At 49.7% G+C, this 20,323-nt stretch overlaps 1 protein-coding gene across 13 annotated transcripts in view; it reads left to right on the plus strand.

Moving 5' to 3' along the window:
• Window positions 1–410: 410 nt before the first annotated feature.
• Window positions 411–20,323, plus strand: part of MAPT (microtubule associated protein tau) — an 86,854-nt gene continuing 66,941 nt past the window's right edge. Inside the window, exon 1 of one of the 13 annotated variants that reach the window (XM_039846813.1) lies at window positions 411–740. The gene's annotated coding sequence lies outside the window, so the exon portion shown is untranslated. The remainder of the gene's footprint in view (window positions 741–20,323) is intronic. The other 12 variants (XM_039846815.1, XM_039846812.1, XM_039846814.1 and 9 more) reach the window with 12 other exon arrangements.

The raw sequence follows: 20,323 nt of genomic DNA on the forward strand, positions 1-20,323 counted from the left end.
GCCGACCCAGGGAAACTGATCAACAAGGGGACCATTTTAGGAGGCTGAAAAAGGGTCAGGGAGCCCGGTTGGCAATAAGCAGGCCAAATGTATGGGTGGCCTTGAGGTCCAGGTTGGACAGACTGGGGAGCTGGCCATATGGAAAATCGCCCAGGACCTTCGGAGATGACATCATCCCTGGAACAACAGAAAGGAAAGGGGCAGCAGACCTAGGAACGCAGCACCCAGCCTCTTCGCAACCACAGGGGGCAACCGATTCTCCCTCCCAAGGAAGGAGACCCTTCTGACAAGACAAAGACTCCAGCCACCGGGGAGACCCAGAGTGCGCGTGCGCCAAAACCGCGCGTGCGCCTGTCGGTCAGTGCCGCGGCCCGAGGCGTGAGGGGAGGGTGGACCGGGAAGGGAAGCGCTGGGAGGAGCGAGCAGGGAGGCCGTGGACTGCGAGCGGTGGGGCGTTCGCGCGCGCCCACTAGTGGCGGGAAGAGAAGACGCCCGCGGAGGCCTGACTGCCCGCCCCTCCCCAGGGAGGCTCGCGTTCCCGCTGCTCGCGCCTGCGCCGCCCGTCGGCCTCGGGAGCGCGCGCTCTCGCTGGTGCACGCGCTCGCAGTCTCCGTCACCCACCCGCTCCGGCACCAGCACCAGCACCAGCACCGCCGCCACCGCCCACCTTCTGCCGCCGCCACCACAGATACTTTCTCCTCTGCTTTCCTCTACTGTCCTCGCCCTCTGTCAACTATCAGGTAAGCGCGAGGCTCCGAAATGTGCCTCCGGGTCCGCTTTCTGCGACCCCATGCCGCCGCCCCTCAACCCCCGCCTCAGAGATGGGTTTCAGAAGGTGGACATTGGTGGGGGGCAACAGTGGGGGCCCCTTCTTACGCTCTCTGTGCTCCGGAGCTGGATCTGGGGCGGCTTGGAAAGGGACCCATGCAAGGGATGCACACACGCGTGTGTGTGTGTGTGTGCGCGTGTGTGTGCGTGCTGTGGGTTCCAAACTACACGCTTCACACGGACCCGGGCAGAGGTTGTGCCCACAGGGTGGGGCGCGGATGGCGGTGACCTGGGGGAGGGGGCTGCTATGCACTCTCCGCCTTTTGCCGCAATGGGCGTGTATCTGTGTGTGTGTCGGGAAAGGGGGGTCCAATGACGACCCCCGAAACCCAACCTGTAATCCGATTTCTCTGCCTCGGTTTGCCATCAGCCAGCCCAACGAGGTTATGGATTGGGTTCTAGAAAAGATGACTCCCTGCCTGCCCCTCCCTTCACCTCCTCAGCAGCGATTCCAGTCGGGCTTTCGCTGCCCCTGATTGAAGGCGGTGGCCTACCCCCTCCCTGTTTTCCTCCTTCAGAAACCCGCAGGGGACATTTGGGGGCTGGGAGTAGAATCGGGGAGTTGGGGAGGGGTCCAACCGCTGTCACTTTAGTTGCCCTTCCCCCTGCGCGCGCCTGGCACCAAGACGCCAGCAGCGCCGTGCCCGAGAGAAGGTAGTGCGCGGATCCCAACGCACTAGGGAGGGGATGGGGAAGGCAGGGGTCACTTGGCCTTACGATGTGGATGAACTAGGCAACGGCCGACCCCGGCTCTCGGGCGCTCACAGCCGCAGCCCCTCACAGATCCGCGCAGGGGCTGCAGGTGCACTTCGGGGCGGGCCCGGCTCTCTGCGCTCTGCGCTCTGCGCCCTGCGCCGGCTTGTGCGCTCCCTGCCGGAGGCGCGGGGCTGGCGCGCAGGGCTCGCCCCTCACTGCGGCAGTGGGTGTGGACCCGGGTGGGCAAGGAGGGGGAGGGTAGGCTGTGCCTCCTCTCACTCCCACCCCCGCTTTTTTTCCCCTCCGAACGCGAGGTGCCATCTTTTTGCGGCGTGTCACGTCTTTACGGTACCTCGCCAAGCCGGGTGGCTGGGCTTCGGAGGACAAGGCGGGGACTGTCATTAAAGGGGGAGGGGAGGTGCGATCAGCGCTGAAATCTTTGCGTTTTGCTGCTGAGGGCTTGAGCACTGGGGGCTTTCACCCAAGATCTTCCGGGGAGCTCGCTGCTTTGTTTGTAGGGATAACGTGATCTGCGTTGCCAGCCTGGGTTTTTGCCTTTTATTTTATAAGGGTGTTTAACCAAGGCCCTCGCCCCTTCCCCGGTGTTTCGCCCTTTGTTAGATCTCGGGGTTTGCTGGGGTCGATGAACTCGTCACGGCTCCACTAGTGGCATGGAACGGGTATGGCCCTGCGTTGCCCACTCCCAGAGTCGGGCTTCGCGCCAGGGAGCATCCATGGGGCCGCAGGGGTGGGATTCTAGGTCTCCGCGCGCTGTGCGGGTGTCCGCGAGGGGACGACGCCCCTCCCAACACCCGGAGTGTCCTAGGGACCAAGCCCCACCAGGCCGCCCATGGGCACCGGCGACCCACGGGATGTGGGGGGCGGCTCGCAAGCGAAGCCCTTCTCGGTTTCACCCCCTGTTGCTTCAGCAGGCGGAAGAATGTGAGGAGGGGGCATGAGGTTTCCGCGGATGCTGTGGGCCACACCCATTTTCTCGGAGCGGACTGGGAGGGGGCGCGGAGGGGAGGTTGTCTTGGAAACCACACGCGTCTTGAGAACGGCCTTTGGGGCGTCGCCCCGCCCCTTCGGATCAGAGAATAAGAACCCTAGGGTACGCGGAGCCCCACCCTCTCTGGGGGCTCTAGAGAGAGACCCACAAACTGGAGCGGGTGGCTCTTCCTAATTGGCTTCCGGCGGCTACAGCCACCCAGATTATTATTGTGGCTGAATATTGTTTTAGAAACGTGCAGGAATATCAATTAAGAACCTGAATTCTCTGCTGCCCTTGAACCGGGGAATGAGGGCATTGGAGTGGGTACCGACTCCTGGCGAACAAGGCCGAGCCTTGCCCTCTCTTGTCATGAGCCGGGTGTGTGCGGCTTTCTGGTTAATTCTATCACTGAAAACTGGTGCGGGGGCGCAGTTCTGCGAGGGATGAGCATCTTGGCCGAATCATCCACGCGAGCCGCGCAGATTGATACGAATATCTGTGGAATGGCTCGGCTAGGGGTCTAGTGTCGGCCCGGAGCCAAGACAGACCTTCCCGGCTGTCAAGGGTGGGAACCGGGGTTCCCAAGGATCGATTCGAACATCTTTGCCCCTCTCTCGCCATCCCCCCATCCCCCCTCGTACTAGCTGGGTATGGGATTCTGGTTCCAGCGAGGGTCTTGGGGAGACCATGGGAACTGGGAGCCAGCGGCATGGGGTGGACCACAGGCAGGGACACTTCCTGTCGTTTGGGGGAAAGCGAATACGGCGGAGGCGGCGAGCATATTTAGCCGAATGCCGGGAACAAAGCGCAGTCCAGGCCTCGTGATTTCACTCCATTTTGGAATCTTGGTGGTTTGGTAGGGTGCTCAGGTTTGTAAGGCCTGGGGGCTAGGCTGTTAATGGAGGAATCCCTGCGGCTAGAGGATGGTGCTTCGTATGTGGATCAGGAAACTCCATCCCTAGCTCTGCTGGCGCTTTAACTAAACGGCTTGCCCCCCCAAGATCTGGAGTGGTGCAACGTTTGCGCCCAGGCTCAGACGGTGGAGGTGGAGCGCTGAGCCAGCCCTGCGCCTCGGGAAATGGCCTGTCTTGGAATGTCCAGCAGGCGGGGACTCTTTTACATCTAGGGAGACCCCCGCTTGGTTTCTAGCGCTCAGGAACCTGTAACTCCATGCCCTATCTCTGGACTGGTGCAAATTGGGGTGGATTATGGTACCCGAGACAGTGACTGCCCGGTCAGCCCCTCCAGGCCAACAAGCGCTCAGGCTCAGGCTTAGAGTTTTATCTGGTCCTTATCTCTCCAATTGACTCGTCCTACAATACAAAGAGAAATGCCTTTCCTAAGATAATTACATTTTACATTTTATGGCGCTGCTTAGGTTTACCACATAAGAATTGCTTATCCATTCCATCTCCAAACCCTTCCTCAGAGGGAATAAATATAGTAGACGTACTCCTTCCTCCCACCAGCACCCAGTCTGCAGTGACTCTTGAAGCTAATCAATTCCTTGACCAACATTTGCTTCTGTAACAGGTTGTGTTTACTGCAATAACTTGGCTTGACTCTTTGGGGTTTACCTTTGGACAATCGGGGGCGGGGTTTGTTGGCTTTGCTGGTTTTTTTGGATGAGTGACAGTCCATAACTGTTCCTAACCCCGAAACGGACCTCATCTGCGCGTGTCCATCTTGGAAGGCATTGCTTTTAAGTGGTTTCTAGTATCGGGCACATCTCCCCTGACAGGAACAAAAGAAATGGCTTATTCCCACAATTTGCAAGAAGAAAACTTAGAATAGGTTTCCTTGAGGAGGGTCAGGTTTATTCCGTTTGGAAAAGAGCCCCTTTTATTGGACATGCCCTTTGACTCACATGCCCTTTGCAGTCAGTGCCAGTCTGGAGATGTAGTAGGATTGTGGTGCCCTTTGTTTAGGCTGAATTTTCTTTCTGCCCTTTTAACATCAGTTCATGAAACCCATTTGCTGAAAATTTTAAGAAATTGTGTTTTATTCCACCTTCCCTCAGCACTTATGTATATGTTTTGATGGGCTCCACAGCGCTGTGTATGAACATGTGTTAATGTTCTAATCGAACACAAGATAGTTTTCCAACTAGACTGTGCCTGCTATTTAGGTAATTGGTGTCTTCCTCGCTCCTACTTTGAAAAAGAATCACTTGAAAACAAAATCACCCATAGAGGCTTAATACGGTGCTAGACATACAATAAGTCTTTTGGCCCCCACTCACTAAACAAACGGATAAAATGGGAAAATGCGGGTCAAAAAGTAGAGAAGAAAAAGCAGATGGGAGGAGGGCTTTATTCAAGATTATGGCATCAGGAAGGTTTAGAGACAAACCCAATCCAATTTGTCCCCCACTCTATTCAAGTGTCATGTAGAAGGCTGCATGTGGCTCCCCGTGTGCCCACACACCCACCCACCCACATTCCCACTGCGGCACTCCCCACTTACGGCCCACAGCCTGGTCCCCTCTTCCCACCTCGCCCTTCTTGGCAGAGGGCACAGAAACCACACTTCACCCCAGGGGAAGGGAGACTCTACCCTGCCACCTTTGGGGCTAAAGATGCTCCTTGTGCCAGAGGGACAGAGGTGGGAGACCCCCTTTGCCTCCCTTCCTCTTCCTCCCACCCCACTTTTTTCATCATCCCTCTTCAGATTTACTCCCAGCCTTTCCCAGAAACACCCACCTGACCAACAACTCCTACCACCCTAGATGCTTCCACTAGTGACTTTGAGCTAGCGTAGAAAGGAGGGTCTTCAGCAGGTGGGGAGGAGAGAAGAGCCTAGCCTTACCAACTCGGCTGAAGCAGAAAGAGGACCCTGATGTTCCAGCTGGGGCTCTCAGCTGTTTGCCTGTAAAACAGATGTCTCGAGACATTTTTGTTTGTTTTTACAGCTGGGGGAGAGTGCTACTGGCATATAGTGGGTAGAGGCCAGGGATGCTGTTAAATATCTTACAAAGGCAGATAGTTCTTCATATCAAACAATGATCTGGTTCCAAATGTCACTAGTGCCGGAGCTGAGAAATCCTGCTATAGAAAGATCGTTGTTACCTTGGCATTGTTATCTGAATGGTGGTTTACATTTCCTGAGTGTCTTCTAGGAGGCACTGTTCTAAGTGTTCCCCAGACATTACCTCATTTAATCCTCACAACAACCCCCCTTACGTAGCAGGTACTCTTATTATCTCTGTAACATATGGACAAACTGAAGTATAGAAAGGTTTAGCAACTCATTAAAAGTCACGAGCCAGTGAGTGTTGGCACTGGATGTCTGACATTAGCCCCTTCCCCCCTTTTAGCTAACACGTGGGCTTAATAGACCTTCGTGGGCTAGCCCGGGAACCCAAGCACCATCTATAACAACCCAGCAGAATATTCTCATTCCAAAACCACTGACTCACACATGAACTTTTGCAAGAGTCTGTAATTGGAGCAGAGCCTAAAGCTTGCAATTTCTGATCTGGCCTTGACATCCAGAGCAAGGGATTTCACCCTATCTCTGTGCCTCTGCTTATAACACAGAGAAACTATCCCAATACCTTAAACTACTTCCCCCAAATCCAGGATTTCAGGACTGTCTGTCATACAAAGTAGCAGCTGGGTTTGATTAGCTTAGAGAAGGCTGGAAATCAAGATTGGGGGATCGAGACATAGACTCGGCTATGGTCAGGGTCTAATCACAAAGCTTTAGGGACATCAGATCCTCATTTTAGGTTCTGCACCCCAGAGAGACTGAAGCTTTGACACCCACCTGTGGGACTCAGCTCTGAACCTGGAGGGTGAGATGAGTTGGGTGTGCACGGGAAGGACGTCACGCAAGAGTCTCAGCACCTCTGGCAAAGGTGGGCCTGGAGGCTTTTCTCCCTTCCTGGGGCCCAGGCTCTGCAGTAAATATTCCATTATACCATGGTGTTGAGGGACTGCCTGGAATCTTACATCTACAGGGCTCACTGCCACTCCACCCGGGTGCAGGTGCCACCCACAACCACCTGTGTCGTTGATGGGACATATACCGTACATGCCCATTCCGCCCTTATCACCTTGCCAGAGGGGTTGCTGTCCAAGAATTATTTTCTTGTCTCCAGACGCCATGCTCTTGCCACCAGGCTCCTTTCCTGCACAGATGGCCCCCATCTGAGTGGGAGGCAGCGTGAGGCCATCCCAGGATGGTTTGGAGCTTTTTGAATTCTTTGATTAGGAAACATTCTGTAAGTGTACAGCTAGAATTGGCTTCCATAAAATGCAAACTTGAATGATGTCCAGGTGGATTACCTTTGTTTTTTTTTTTTTTTTTTTTTTTTTTTTTTTTTTTTTTTTTTTTTTTTTTTTTTTTTTTTGCTTTGTTGATATTTCAGCAGGCTCTGTGTGTGTCCCAATAAGGGACACTATAGAAGTAATCCCCCAGAAATATGTTTTGTGCCTCAGCCATGAAGGAAGGTTTGTGAGCACCTGGAGGGCAGATGATGCTTTTTTCCTGGACAGGTCCCAGTACAGGACAGCATCTAGAGAGGGGCATTAGGTTTGACCTAGTGCTTAAGGGTGTAGACTTCGATCAGACCTCCTGGGCGCAAACCCTGGCTTCTCCTCTCACTGTGGGACCTAAGCGGTGTTTTTTAGCTTTTTGGAGAGTTTTTTGTTTTCTGTAACCGATAATACCTCTCTCATGAGTTGCTTTGGGGTTTAAATGGGGCGATGCAGTACTTATCCCTGGGCCTGGCCACATAGTAACTGCTCAGTAAATGGCCTCATCGGCAGCAACCTCTGGACTGACTGTTGTGATTGGATGAGTGTGCAAAGGTGTCTACTAACCCTGATGACGAAATCAGTCGTAACATAAATTTTTACACAGAGTAGGGATCAAGATGGGAAAAGCGGGCAGCTGTCCAGCTCCCCTGGAACCAGGCATTGTTGTTTGGGTAGAAGTGGAACCCCTGAAAATCGCACACGCCCATGTTTCAATGTACACACAGAACTCTTGCCAAAGGCGAGTGGAGTGACTTATCATCTGTTGTCCCTGCTCTGTCCTCTTCCTTCCTGAAATCTGCTCCACGCCAGGAATAGATCGTGCACTCTCCATGCCAGACCGAGCCAAGCCACCCTCCCTCCCAGCCTCCTGGGAATGGAGACCTGGCTCAGGGTTCTGGGTTCAGAGATCTTACAGGTTTACTCATTGACTTCCAAGTGAGTGCTGATGGGATTGAGAAATAATGGATGCAACAGAAAGCAGTGGAGGAGAGATGTTTTACAAATGAAATAATTAAGCAGAATGTTGAAGTTGGTAAACTGGCAAGCAGGCTTCATGGTGGACAGTTGAAGATCAAGTAGAAAATAAAGCAAACTCAACATGTAGTGAATCCAGAGAACTTCAAGCCTCCGATAAACATAGTCATAGCTGATTAATAAATTCAGTTTAAGAAGCCTTCTTATCCATGAAATAGACTAAAGAGTCATAATACATCAGTTTTCAAAAAGTCATGAAAGCAGAAAGTCATAACGAATGATACATACATATTTCAAACATTTTACTTTAATTTAAACTGGATAAATGCACATTTATTCCCCCATCTTTCAGTATAGGACCCAGGCCTTCTCTTGATATTCAGGTCAGCTGGTTGAAATTGTCTTTTTTGCCTAAGCCACATTCATAATGCATTGTCTTGGACGTCTGATCTCCTTGGAACAAGGATTTCTAGTGAGGAGTGATCTCAATGCAGAATCCCTCTAGAGTTTTACTATTTTTTTATGGTCTTTAACAGTTCATTTGACAGTAAAAGATACTGATTTGAAGGCTTCATCATTCATTTAGCACTCATGTTTCATCAACTTGCACTTTATTTATTTGAATGTCGTAACAAGTATGGTGGCCCTAGAATTTGGCTGGGGTTGGAGGAGGCCCTGGCGGTGGACAGCAGGCCCTGTGGACCCAGCCTCGAATATTTACATCCTCCATTTCTGCTTCTTACATGGTGTCAGGAGATGGCCTAATGTGTCATTCACATCGAATCCCAACTTAAGGGGGTGTTGCAAAATTTCCACCATAAGACTCAAAATAAATTTAAATTCCCTTAGTATTTTAACTCCCCTTAGTGAAGGAATTTTAGATCAAGGTCCAACAGTTAAAAAACCTTTAAGAATTACATCTGAAGCCATTGATAATGATGTTTCATTCAATGGCCCTTCCTTTGGTCCTGTCTGCTCCACTGCTAAATCAGGCATCAAAGAGAAGAGGGACATAATTATCTCTGGTCCCAGCTGCTATTTTCCCTTCTGGCCTATGGCCCAGTTTTCTGGTTTTCCGGAAAGGCTGGATGATGTTGTCTTGGGACCTAAGTCCGCAGTTGTACTACAAAACGTTATCCTTCTGTCCTCCTCCCGGGACATCAACAATATTAGGGGACCCCTGGGTCCATAATCATCTGTCATGTGATCTTCCGCCAACAAGAAGAGCTGGGAAGGAAATCATGGAACCACAGAACTGTGCACCCCCCCTCCCGGGGTCGAAGGCAGGTCTTCCCCATGAATTAGAACCAGTGTTCTAAATCATGTGTCAACAGAATTGTCCTGGGTCAAATCCAGTTCTGCTATTATTTATAGGTCATTTCAGAGGTGCTTATTTTTCATTGTTCTTAATTGGACAGTGACACCAAACCATTGTCTTACCTCACCCCCCATTCCATGGCCTACCCTCAAAAAGAGGCTTATTGGATAATAATCATCTAAAGCCCAATGCTTAAATGCCCAAGGGCAAGTTACAATTTAAAGAATCTCTTTGGTTTAAAATATATACGCATATAAATATTATAATATATCATATATATTTAAATAAATATTTACTATCATATATAAATAAATATTTAAGTGTTTTGTGTCTGGATTTTTTTATACTGGGTTGGCTAAAAACCTGAACAGCTTTCAACTTTGGTATTGATGCATCAGAATTTAAATCAACGTATGTTAATAAACCAAGCTAGGTTCGTATATACAAATAAAATAGTTGTACATAACCTAATGCCTGGGGGCAGGGTCACAATCGTGCTGTTGATTCATATGAACCTGTCCCCTTCAGAGCTGCCCATTACCAAAAATCACCAAGAATAGCTGTTTGGCAGAGTCGCCAGCCTTTCTGCAATCCACTCTTCTCTTTTCCTTAAGAACAGCGGAAATTTTATACTGGTCCAAACCCACCGAGCAGCTTCCGCCTATGCTGTCTCCATGAGGCCAGTTTAGAAACAAGGATTTCACAGAACATCCCTAAATCCGCTTCAATAATGGACTGATTATTCACAAACTCACCTGAACCTTCTTAAACCTATTTAATCCTTTCCCCAGGGTTAATCTGTGGGGATAACATGCCTCCTGGGCATCTCTCCATTGGGTCCGGTCTTTCTCCTCCAGTTCTGAAGCCCCGCCCTTCGTAGTTCTGAAGCCCCGCCCTTCTTGGCAGGCGCAGTGAGCGGGGCTGCGCTCGATTCCCTGCAGTGTTAATACAGGCTGAATAAATTGAAATAAATCCCTTTCAATGTCACTAAAGTGCTATAAATAATTACGAACCAATGTTTGATGTCTGATGGGAATTGCAGGAAAAATAATATTTAACTGGCAGGATTCATGTTATAAGTTGACGATCTGGGCCAAGTTTAAAAAAAAAAAAAACTTTAAAGAAGAGCTCATCATTTACTGCCTGCAGGACTAAATTTCAGAGGTGGCCATCCCTCTCATTCTATGGGCCTCTGTTATCGCCCGCTGCTTGGGTTTACCAAGCCTTGAATTTAATTGCAACCTTATCTTCTTATTTACCAACTAAGAGACTCGTGGCAGAGATTAAGATTTCCTGATATAATGTTGTATGTCAGTTAACCTCAATTAAAAAATATCCTGTCGACGGACAAAAAAATAAGATTTCCCATGCCTCCATCTTTCCATCTTTGAAATGGAGATTATGCGCTTTCCCCCCTCGGTGAGGTTCTGGGATAGTCACAGAGCTGAAATAAAACTGAGAATTCCTTTGAGCTTCTTAGAAGACAAGTGCCACATAGAGTGGGTATCCCCCCTCCCCACCCCAGCAGCCACAGTCAGGTGCCTGATCCAAAGGTTCTCATGGGCCTGAAATAGTACAGCTACCGCCACCTCCCACCCTTAGCAACAGCCAGATGGTGCAGGCTGATTCCCGGGGGTGAGTGCCCATGAGCGGAGCTGAGCGGACAGGTAGCCTAGTTCAGCCCTCACTGGCCTTGTCTGTCCCCTTTTTTGGAAAAGAGGCCCAAAGCCAGGGTGCAAGACAGTGGATAACGGTGCCTTAAGCATCACTTCAAGTGATATACCTTCCCCCTGCCAATGCCAACTTTTCCAGAGAGGGATTGGGACTTCCTTGGCTTGTGTCGTGACTCTAGATGGAATTTCCTGGGAGCCTTTCTGTTTTCTCAGAGGTTTTCAGTTTCCTCCTAATCAGACAGGGACCTGGTGCAGAATCTCATATTCTAATTATGCCCAGGGGCAGCCTCTCCCTGCCGCTCAATGTTTAGCACATGCGGGAAATCGATTAAGGAAAGAGTGATTAAATTAAAGGCTGGAGTTGACTTTGATGGTATAATACTCTGATGGCTTTTCGGTAGCAAAAGGCTCCGTGAAGGCTCATTAATTGAACCGCTTGCCCTTGGAATTTGAATTGAGCTGGAGCTGGGCTGCAGTCGGTTTGCCTCGGCCCCGTGAATGGAGGGCGTCTGGTGCTCAGGGATGGCAGGAAGTGTTTCAGCGCGTGAGTCACCCCACCTGACAACAGTCTGACCACCGCATGGCTGGCTTTGAACCGGGGTCCTAGATGTCTAGTGGCCCCACATCATCAACCCTTGTTTAACCTGCTCTCCTCAAAGTTGCCCTTGTCCCTTCCACTCTGGTCATGAAAACCTGCCATCTTCCAGTCCCCACATGGCAAACTTTGGAGTCTTAAACTCTTCGCTCTCTGTATCTTGGAACAAACGTAACCATCAGTTTCTTCCTTCTAAACACTGCCTGGATTTGCCCTTTCCTTTCCAGTTCCATCCTCACCAATTCCAAAAGGAGCGTAGGCCTTATGGCGTCACCCTCGATCATCATGGAAACAATAATGAATTGTTCCTAATTTCAATTCTGAAATTCACATCCAGTCCATTTCTCAGACCACTGCCAAGCCCGACATCTGCCCTGCCCTCATCCAAGCATGAGTCCACAGCTGGGTTCTCTGTCCCTTACTAAGCCAAGACTCACCTCGTACTGCCTGCCCAGGTCCCAGTGCCTGGGCCTGGCCTCCCTGTCCAGTCCCACTGGTCCAGTCTCTCTGCTGGCCAGCCCGCCTCATGGCTCCTTCATGGACATCATGCTCTCTCTGCCCCTCGCTCACCCATGGTACCCTCTCTCTTCCTCTCCCTGTTTAAATCATCCTGACCTTCCCCAGTCTCTGTCCTGTCTGAAGCCTTCTCCAGCTGTTTCACTCAACAAAATCTGGAGGCCTCTCCATGTTTTACCTCTCACCAGTCATCTGCACCACTGTGGTTAATGTTTAATTGTTTTCCCTCCTGCCTTGAGGCAGGTCTCATCTCCCAGGAGGCTGCAGGTCTTTTGAGGGCAAGGCTTGTGTCTTATGTAGCTTCCTGCTCCTTGGATGTCTTGCCTGGTCACAGAGCAGGGCATATACACAGCTCGAGGTAATTACTCTTGATTCATGTAGTTGGATGCCAACACTAAATCAAACAGACTGACATCAGATGAGTTTCCCCCATTTAAATAAAGTAAGTTCTCTGCCTATGAGTACACAGTTCTATTGCTCTATATACTTGAAAATAACAAAAATCCCATTTCTTTTAAAATAGTCTATAATCGTTGCTTTGCCCTACTTCAGACCCACTTAACGCCCTCCCTGTTTGTCCAAATTAGTTTTGCTGTATGAAGACACGGATGATGATGGTAGTATCGGATTGCGTTTATTTTATTAAAAACATATCCTTGTGTAACCCTTGCTTCCCCCACAAGGTAGAGATTCTTATCCTCATCGTGCAGAGGAGCAAACTGAGGCCCAGAGATGTCACCTCTGGGGAGGAGCCAGATGGCACCTCAGTCCGGGACCTCTCCTTGCTCCCTCTGTGCCCTCAGGGCCTCCCCTCTGCTTCCACGCTCCACGCCAGCGGGCATGTCCTTAGTGCTCATGCCGAGGGAAGCTGTGCCCTCCAGCTCCCATGGATGGGTCATATGTAACCTGAGCCCGGAGAAAGCATTTTAAACCGAAAGCTAGCCTCCAAACTGGGCTGCTGCTTCATGTCGCCGGTGACGGCAGAACCAAATTTAGTGTCGTGGGCAGGTCCCCACTATCAAATAGAGAAGCTTACTTTCTTCCAGCTCACGTAAAACATGAAAAATGTTCATAGCTGCTGCACTTCCATGGGGGAATAGTGTGATTGACAAGGCTGGAAAGAGTGGCCGAGAGGAGCCTGGTGTGTAAACTCAGGGAAGATGACATCCAAGTTCCCAGGCAGTGTCTACAGGGAGAAATTTCATTCAAAGTGGGTGGTTTCCTTGGGCAAGACAGGCAAAGCAAGCCGTTGATATTAGGGAAAAGGGCCACAGAGGGAAGGAGAAAGGATGGCAGCCCGGCCTGCATCACCCAGCCACCGGGGGTACTGCCCCATCCTCCTTACTCAGCAATCCACTTTATTTTCCCCATGTCTACACCAGTGTGGGCCATACTCTGGGACCAGGAGCAGTGGGGATCAGAGAAGGAACAGGCTCACTCAGAGGAAGCTGGGGTCTGCACACCACATTTCTTAGAATTTGCAGCCTCACCAGGCTTTTTTTATGGTATTGAAATACGCTTCCCACAGCCACCCTTCCATCTAACTAAAACAAGAGTCGTTTCTCAGTTCTCTTCTTGCCTCCGACCTTCTCCCAAGCGTTTAAAAAGAAAAAATCCACCAGCTGTAAAACAGAGATACCATATGTGAGATCCTTCTCTAGTTTCTGTTTTATTGGATTTTTTTTTTTTTTGGAGGGAGAACAGGGATCATTTCAATCTATAAATTATATTCAGAGTGAGTAGTGAGTAGTTCTTTAAGAAAATTCTTAAAAGTACCCCAAGCTGAAAGATGGGGCCAGCTGGAGGAACACCGTCAGTGTCAGCACTGAGGGCAGGCCTGCTCAGCTCCCGTGGGTCTGGGCGGGAGCTGTGGGCTGTGGGCCTCATTGCTCACAGCCCTGGATGCAAAGTTAGGAGGATGGGGTTTCTGGGCCGGGGCAGCTCTCAGTCAAATCAAATGTCAGTTGCTGGTTGGACAGCCATTGGCATGCCGATCACATCTGTGCCCCTGGGTGCAGGGACCTCATTGTCATAGGCTATGGCCACATAAGGGACACTCGACCCTATATCACTGGAACTCCACAACTGAGGCTGCTGGCATTGCCATGTTATAGTGGAACAAACTCTGTCCCCAGTGGGCCCAAAGTTGGCAAAGAACACTTGGGACGACCTGGCTTTCTGGATATGCTGATGTGGTTCTAATTTGGACGAATTAGGGAATGGTCAATTAGATAATCTGAGTCATTTTAACGCTCTTATTTGGACATCAACCTCTAGGTGTTTGGGAGAGGAGAGCAGTGTGAGAATACTTTAAACACATAAGCGTGGGGATGGCCTTACATCTGGGTGGCCTATGCAGTATGATTTCAGCATGCTGAGAGGTCTCCCCAGGCCCCTAATTACTAACAAGTGGATAGTACTTTGCAGATAGTACTTTGCTCTTTACATGATCTCATTTAATTCTCGATGTGAGCTTGTGAGTTAAGAATTCTTTTCCCTTTTACAGTTAGGGAATTGAGGTTCAGGGAGATCAAGCAGGGTTCAGGAAGGTTAAGTGGCACCTGAAATCACATGGCTACTTTGAGCTGATGGGAGATTTAAATCCAGGATTTCTGCTTCTCAAGCCTGGACCGCTGCCCTCCAGAGTGAGCCTCTGGCTTTTTCATTGTTTTAGCAGAAGGGGTCCTACCACCTGTTAAACTGCCAGTGCCTGTACAGAGGGTAAATAGGAGACACTGCTTCACCCCCTGCCCCCACGCCCACCACGGATGAAGGAAAACTTGTTTGATTTTTTTTTTTTTTTTTTTGGATAGAGCAGAGACCTGGAATTTCAGCTTGAGGACTTTTACCTTAGGATACATAAGTGAACACATTGCTTTTTCCTCTTTAAAAAATTCTACTTGGCATTAAGATGTATTTGGGAGGTACCAAAAAGTGTACTAATGGGGAGCAGAAGGCAGCCACAGGTAAAGGGAGAAATCACTGAGTCCAGGCAGCCCTGCTCTGGGCCAGACCAGGGGGCCTGCCCCACCAGGTCTCCCAGTATGTGGGGCCTTCGAAGTGTGACTCTGGTGGCAGAGGACTTGCCTCGCCATCACCCCCGTGTCCAGGAGTCCAGAAGACACAGAAAGAAGAAAAACTTCCTTCATGTGAAGGGAGATGTGGCTAAGTAACCATATAATACAAGTCATTTTTTCCATAAAGGCTAAAAATTGTTGCTAGAATTTAAAGATAATTAGTAAATTAATTGAATTTCTCTCTAAACTACTTGTTTCAAAGCAAACTGATTAAAATTTTCAGCTTTCACATTACTAGTACCCACATTTTGTGTTCCATTTCCACAACTTCATCTGATTGCACCCTTCGGAGCTTCCCCAGGGAACCAGGCTCCCTAATGATCCATCCGTTGGGTGATGTTTTATTCATCGGTGTATCTTCAGTGCCTGGCACAGTGCATGGCACAGAATAAACGTTCAGTAATTGTTTAGTGAATGAATAAACGGATGAGTGAATTCAATACTGATTAAAACTTAAGGCCTTTCATAAAGATAGCAGAGAACAGGCAGGGAAACAGGTACGTAACTTGTATATTCGTTCATCCTCCTGCCTTCCCGGAGGGTAAAAGAGTATAGATCTGCATTTGGAATTCTGATCCAAGCCTTTAGATTCTCCTGAAAATCAGAAGCCCACCACAAACCGTGAGCTCTCTTTCAAAGACAAAAGACCGTGAGGATCAGGGCTGCATCTGTGACCTGGTCCCCAAGCTCATACCAGGAAGGGTGGTGAGCAGATGAAGGCAAACCACTTAAGTCCATGCCATCTCAGCCCAGGGACAGCTGTCAGAATTAGCAAAGTCAAACACAGGATGCCTAGTTAAATTCGGATTTCAAATGAATGACAAATATATTTTTAGTATAAATGTAGTAGGCTACATAATGTCCCCCAAAGATACCAGGTTCTAATCTCCAGAACCTGTAAATGTCACCTTATTTGGGAAAGGGATCTTTGCCAATGTGATTAAATTAAGGATCTTGCGATGAGATTGTCTTGTATTATCTAGGCGAGCCCTAAATGCAATCACATTTGTCCTTATAAGAGTAAGGCAGAGAGAAATTAAAAACGCAGAAGGGAATGTTATATGATGATGAAGGCAGAGATAGGTGTGAAGTGGATGCTGACTGCCACCAGAAGCTGGAAGAGACAAGCAAAGGGTTTTTTCCTGGAGCTTTCGGAGAGAGTGTGGCCCTGCAAACACCTTGATTTTGGCCCAGTGATACTGATTTTGGATTTCTGGCCTCCAGAACTATGAAAGAATAAGTGGTTTTAAGCCACTCAGTTTGTGGTGATTTGTTATAGCAGCCACAGGAAAATTACTAATACAATAAGTATGTCTCATGAAATGTTGGGGACATACTTACACTAAAAAATTATTTGTCATTTATCTAAAATTCAAATTTGACTGGGCATCCTGTATTTTATCTGGCAACCTTAACTCCCAGGGCAAAGAAAGGGGCTTTTGAATTTTTCAAGAAAGCTGGTTGAGGCCGTCAGGTAGCAGACTTCCTAAAGCTGGGAGTCTTTGTATACACAGTTAAGTGAACCAACTTGAACTTTAATAACTACCCTCTGGACAAAAAGGGGGACAATTAGACAGGTGTTAATGATTTATTCTTTCAACAGTCATTTGAGTACTTCCTATAAAAAAGAAGCTCTGGGTAAGGGTAGAGGAGTTAGGCCGTAGTCTGGTGCATCTAGATATTTATGCCAGATAAATCACGTGAAATATTGCCATTCTCAGGGCTCGGGTGGTTGTGCGGTGCATTTCTGATACCTGAGCTGCCCCTGGGAATCTCACACCCTTTTGTTGCGGGATGATGGGGCCCAGGCACGACAGACAACCAGGTTGTTCCTGGTTGCTGAATGAGAGGACTTTGCAGCAGACCTGAAATGGGGGGAGCGGGCAGATGGGGCAGGGGGAGTGGTGGCTCTGGATTCCCAGGAGGAGCTTTCAGTGGAAGTAGATGCAAAATGTCTCCATCATCTGTCACGTGGCACTCTAAAATGAATGGGACGAGGGGCACATGGTAAAGGCAAACATGGCCCATGCTGCCCTGCAAAGGATGCTCCCTGCCCGTGTCAGGACATCGGTCTCCCTAGGCGGGGCTCAGTCACACCTCTCACTGCTGTCCTGCCAAAGGTTCCTCTCTTTTACCATTGGGCACTATGAAAACCTGGACGGTCCCCAGACCCTCGGACTTTTAATCATGCTCACAGAATCCCGTGTTAGAGCTTTAAGTGGCCTCGGGTTATCCAGAACAGGCAGGGCTTCCTAGAACACTCAGAATTGTCCCAGATGATTTACCAAAATAGCCATGCCTAGAAAAAGAGGAAAACAAGTAGTTTATGGGGAGGGGGGAGGATTTGTGGGGCGGGGGGGACTAAACAGGAAAAGATGCTTGACTTCACTCATAATAAAAGGACTGATAAAACCATAGTGAGAAGCCACTGTTTGTGAATCAGATGGCACAGATCCTGAGGGGTGGTGACCCGAGGCTGGGCTAGGCGGATGGGGGCAGAAGACATCATTTTCATTCTATGTCCTTTTCTACTAAATTTTTCTTCGCAATGTATATGTTGCCTTTAAAAAAAAAGTGTAAATTCATATATATTCTCAGGCCCCAGCTCACCTGAAAAGGATTAAAATATCTGGAAGGAGGTTCTTTCCAAGGCTCCTCAGGTGATGCAGGTGATGCAGGTGTGAATGACACCACCTGGCGGAGAAGCCATGATGGGGCCTCGCCCTCTCATTTCACAGAGGAGACCGAAGCTCTGTTACTAGGCCTCTGGCGGCCTCAGGCAGAGGACCCTTCTAGAAGAGCTGTAAGACTAGAACTCATAGGAACTCACACACAGTGCATGTGTGAAGCGTGTATAAAGTACTTCATGGAAACGGGGTGCCTTTTGGAGCGTTCCTACGGAAACAGAGATGCACAAAGTAAAAAAACAAGGGGAGGCGGGCTACTCTGTTATTTAAGTGTCTAATCCTTTTTATGGTTTGTGACAGCTCAGACTAGTCCCATGAGCCACCCTGGTACCCAGAGTGCATTCCAAGGGCGAACCCCGTGGATGGGTGCCCCAAGGCCAGGCTGGGTGATTTGTGATTTTATTGCCCAATCCTTTTATGTCAAAAACAACCTCAATGCTATTTTTTCTCAGTGCTTTCACACAAACGACTTCATTTCATCCTCCCAGCCACTCCGTGCTGGGTGGTGGCACTTCCTGTTTGGAAGCAGAAGACGGCAGCTGCCTTTCCAGAACCTAGGTCCCTCAGCAGTGGGGACAAGGGTGAGATGTTTTCTGGTCTCAGCCCTGCCTCGGGGCAGGGGCCTGTCTCCTGGCCCGGCACCTCTCCTGTCTCTTCCAGAGTAACTTCTAGGGTGCAGATTTCACATCCTGCTCCCTAGACCTTTCCAGAGTTCCTCCAGAATCCCCCACATTCCTTGAAGGATGGAGAGCACAGCCCCAAGATCCTGCACTATGAGGCCACTCCCCACACCCAGAGAAGCAACAAGGCACCTCTAGTCTTGTCTTTCACATGCAGAACAGCAGTCCTCAGAGAGGTTCAGCCAATCTTCTGAGGGCCTCTTTTCAGTTTTAATTATTGGGTTGTCCGGTGGGCTCCCCTCAGAGGGGCTGATGGGCACAGCCATGGCACGAGTGTAGGCTTCCTGACCCCCAAGGCTCAAGTGTCTCCCACTGTTCGTTAGTCAAGGGTCACTCTGACCTGTAGGACCCAGAACTCCCGGAGCCATAAAGGTAGAAGAATGCCCAGAGGCCAACCTCATCCCACCCCTGACCACACCTCCACTTCTGCCTTGCTGACAGTTACCCCAACTTCCCTGTGATAATGGCTCATGGCTTCGTCAACCATCTGACAAGGGCACTGGGAGAGAAGAGAAAGGAAGGGCCAGAAGAGAAAGAAGGTGTTGGGAGCAGTCCCCAAACGTATGACATCCTTAGAATGAATCGCCCATTTCCCCTTTGGCCGCCTTTTCTCCCCCTCATAGGACCCACTTTCTCCCCACACCTCCCCTGCTTTCTGAGGTTATATGAGAAAAATCCACAGAGGTGCCTGCCCAAGGTGTTAAAGACCACGAGTTTGGCATTTTAACAGATGCCAGAGCCACTTGCGAAGTGATGTAACAGCCCAGAGAGGTAAGGTGACCTCCCCAGAGTCACACAACAAATTCATGGCAAAGTTGGGCTAGCACAGGTCTCCTCCTCCCCACACAGATCTCCTCCTGTGCCCCATATCACTTCCCTGCAATGACCGGGGCACCTGGAGGCGGACCCTCAGACCTACCTGGCCAACAGGGCAACACTGTTTTGGAGGCCTGGCCGGGAAGTACTAATATATGAGATCCCAAGAAACGAAGGTGAAACCTCTCAGATGACAGAGCCCAGGTGCTGGGACACGCGGTCTGATCAACAGATGTGCCCCCTCCCAACAGCTTTCCAGAACATTCCTACGTTCTTCTATAGCATGAAGCCCTCTCCTGTGAATTCTGTGTAAATTCTGCCTCCAAGAGGTCGGACCAATCTGTGTTGAGCAAGCAGTACTGAGGCTAAGTGGTCCCCTCACAGGAGCCGGGCAGGAGCTAGAGCTGTCTAGTGCTGGGTGACTGGGACTTGCCCTCACGGAGAAAAATAAAACAGCAAAATAACATCTCTCAAAGGATGGCTCTGAGTTGAGGTAAGTTTCCATTTACTAAAGCAGCCCGGCCGAATTGTCTTTGCTCCTTCGTAGGCAGAAGCACACACCCTGCCTAAAACAAATGCTGATTTTCCTGGAGAGTGTTCACAATGCTTGGAGGATGCATGTGTGTCCCTAATGGAACAGCCTCCCTCTCCGTGAGCAGCCACTGCTCTTCCCTCAGTGTTCATAACAGAAGCAAGACTGGTTGCTGGAAAGTATCGATTAGGTTAATGAGGACTTCGTCGTCCACGGAGATGAAGCAGTTCCCTGGGACGGGCAAGAGCTGCAGAACTGCCAGCCCACTCGGCCCAACAGGTGCTGAACCCCAGGCGAGCCTAGAGCCACACCTGACTCCGCCGTCCTTCGTTTCTCTGTCTACTGTGGCCACTTCTTCCTTCCCGTCTCCTGGAGTCACCTTCCTTTCCCTTTCCAAAGTCAGCTCTCCCACTGTTAGTGCAAAAGCTGTCACGTGAGCTCCTTCACGGTCATCTCTCCCCACCCCTGCCTGGCCCGTTCTTAGCCACTCAGACGATTCGCCCCAAGTGGTTTATCATTTTATCGTCATTGCATCTTACTCAAGAAACAGATGTGAGATGTAGTTTACCTGCCCCTTCCTGCCAGCCTGGATCGCGGATGAAATGTGGAAAGGGCCCTGGCCTTGGAGGCGGGCTGACCACAGTCGTCACTTGGCTGCCCCCTTCCAGCTGTGTGAC

Source organism: Pteropus medius, unplaced genomic scaffold (genome assembly GCF_902729225.1).
Source record: "Pteropus medius unplaced genomic scaffold, Ma_sr-lr_union100, whole genome shotgun sequence".
NCBI lineage: Eukaryota > Metazoa > Chordata > Mammalia > Chiroptera > Pteropodidae > Pteropus > Pteropus medius.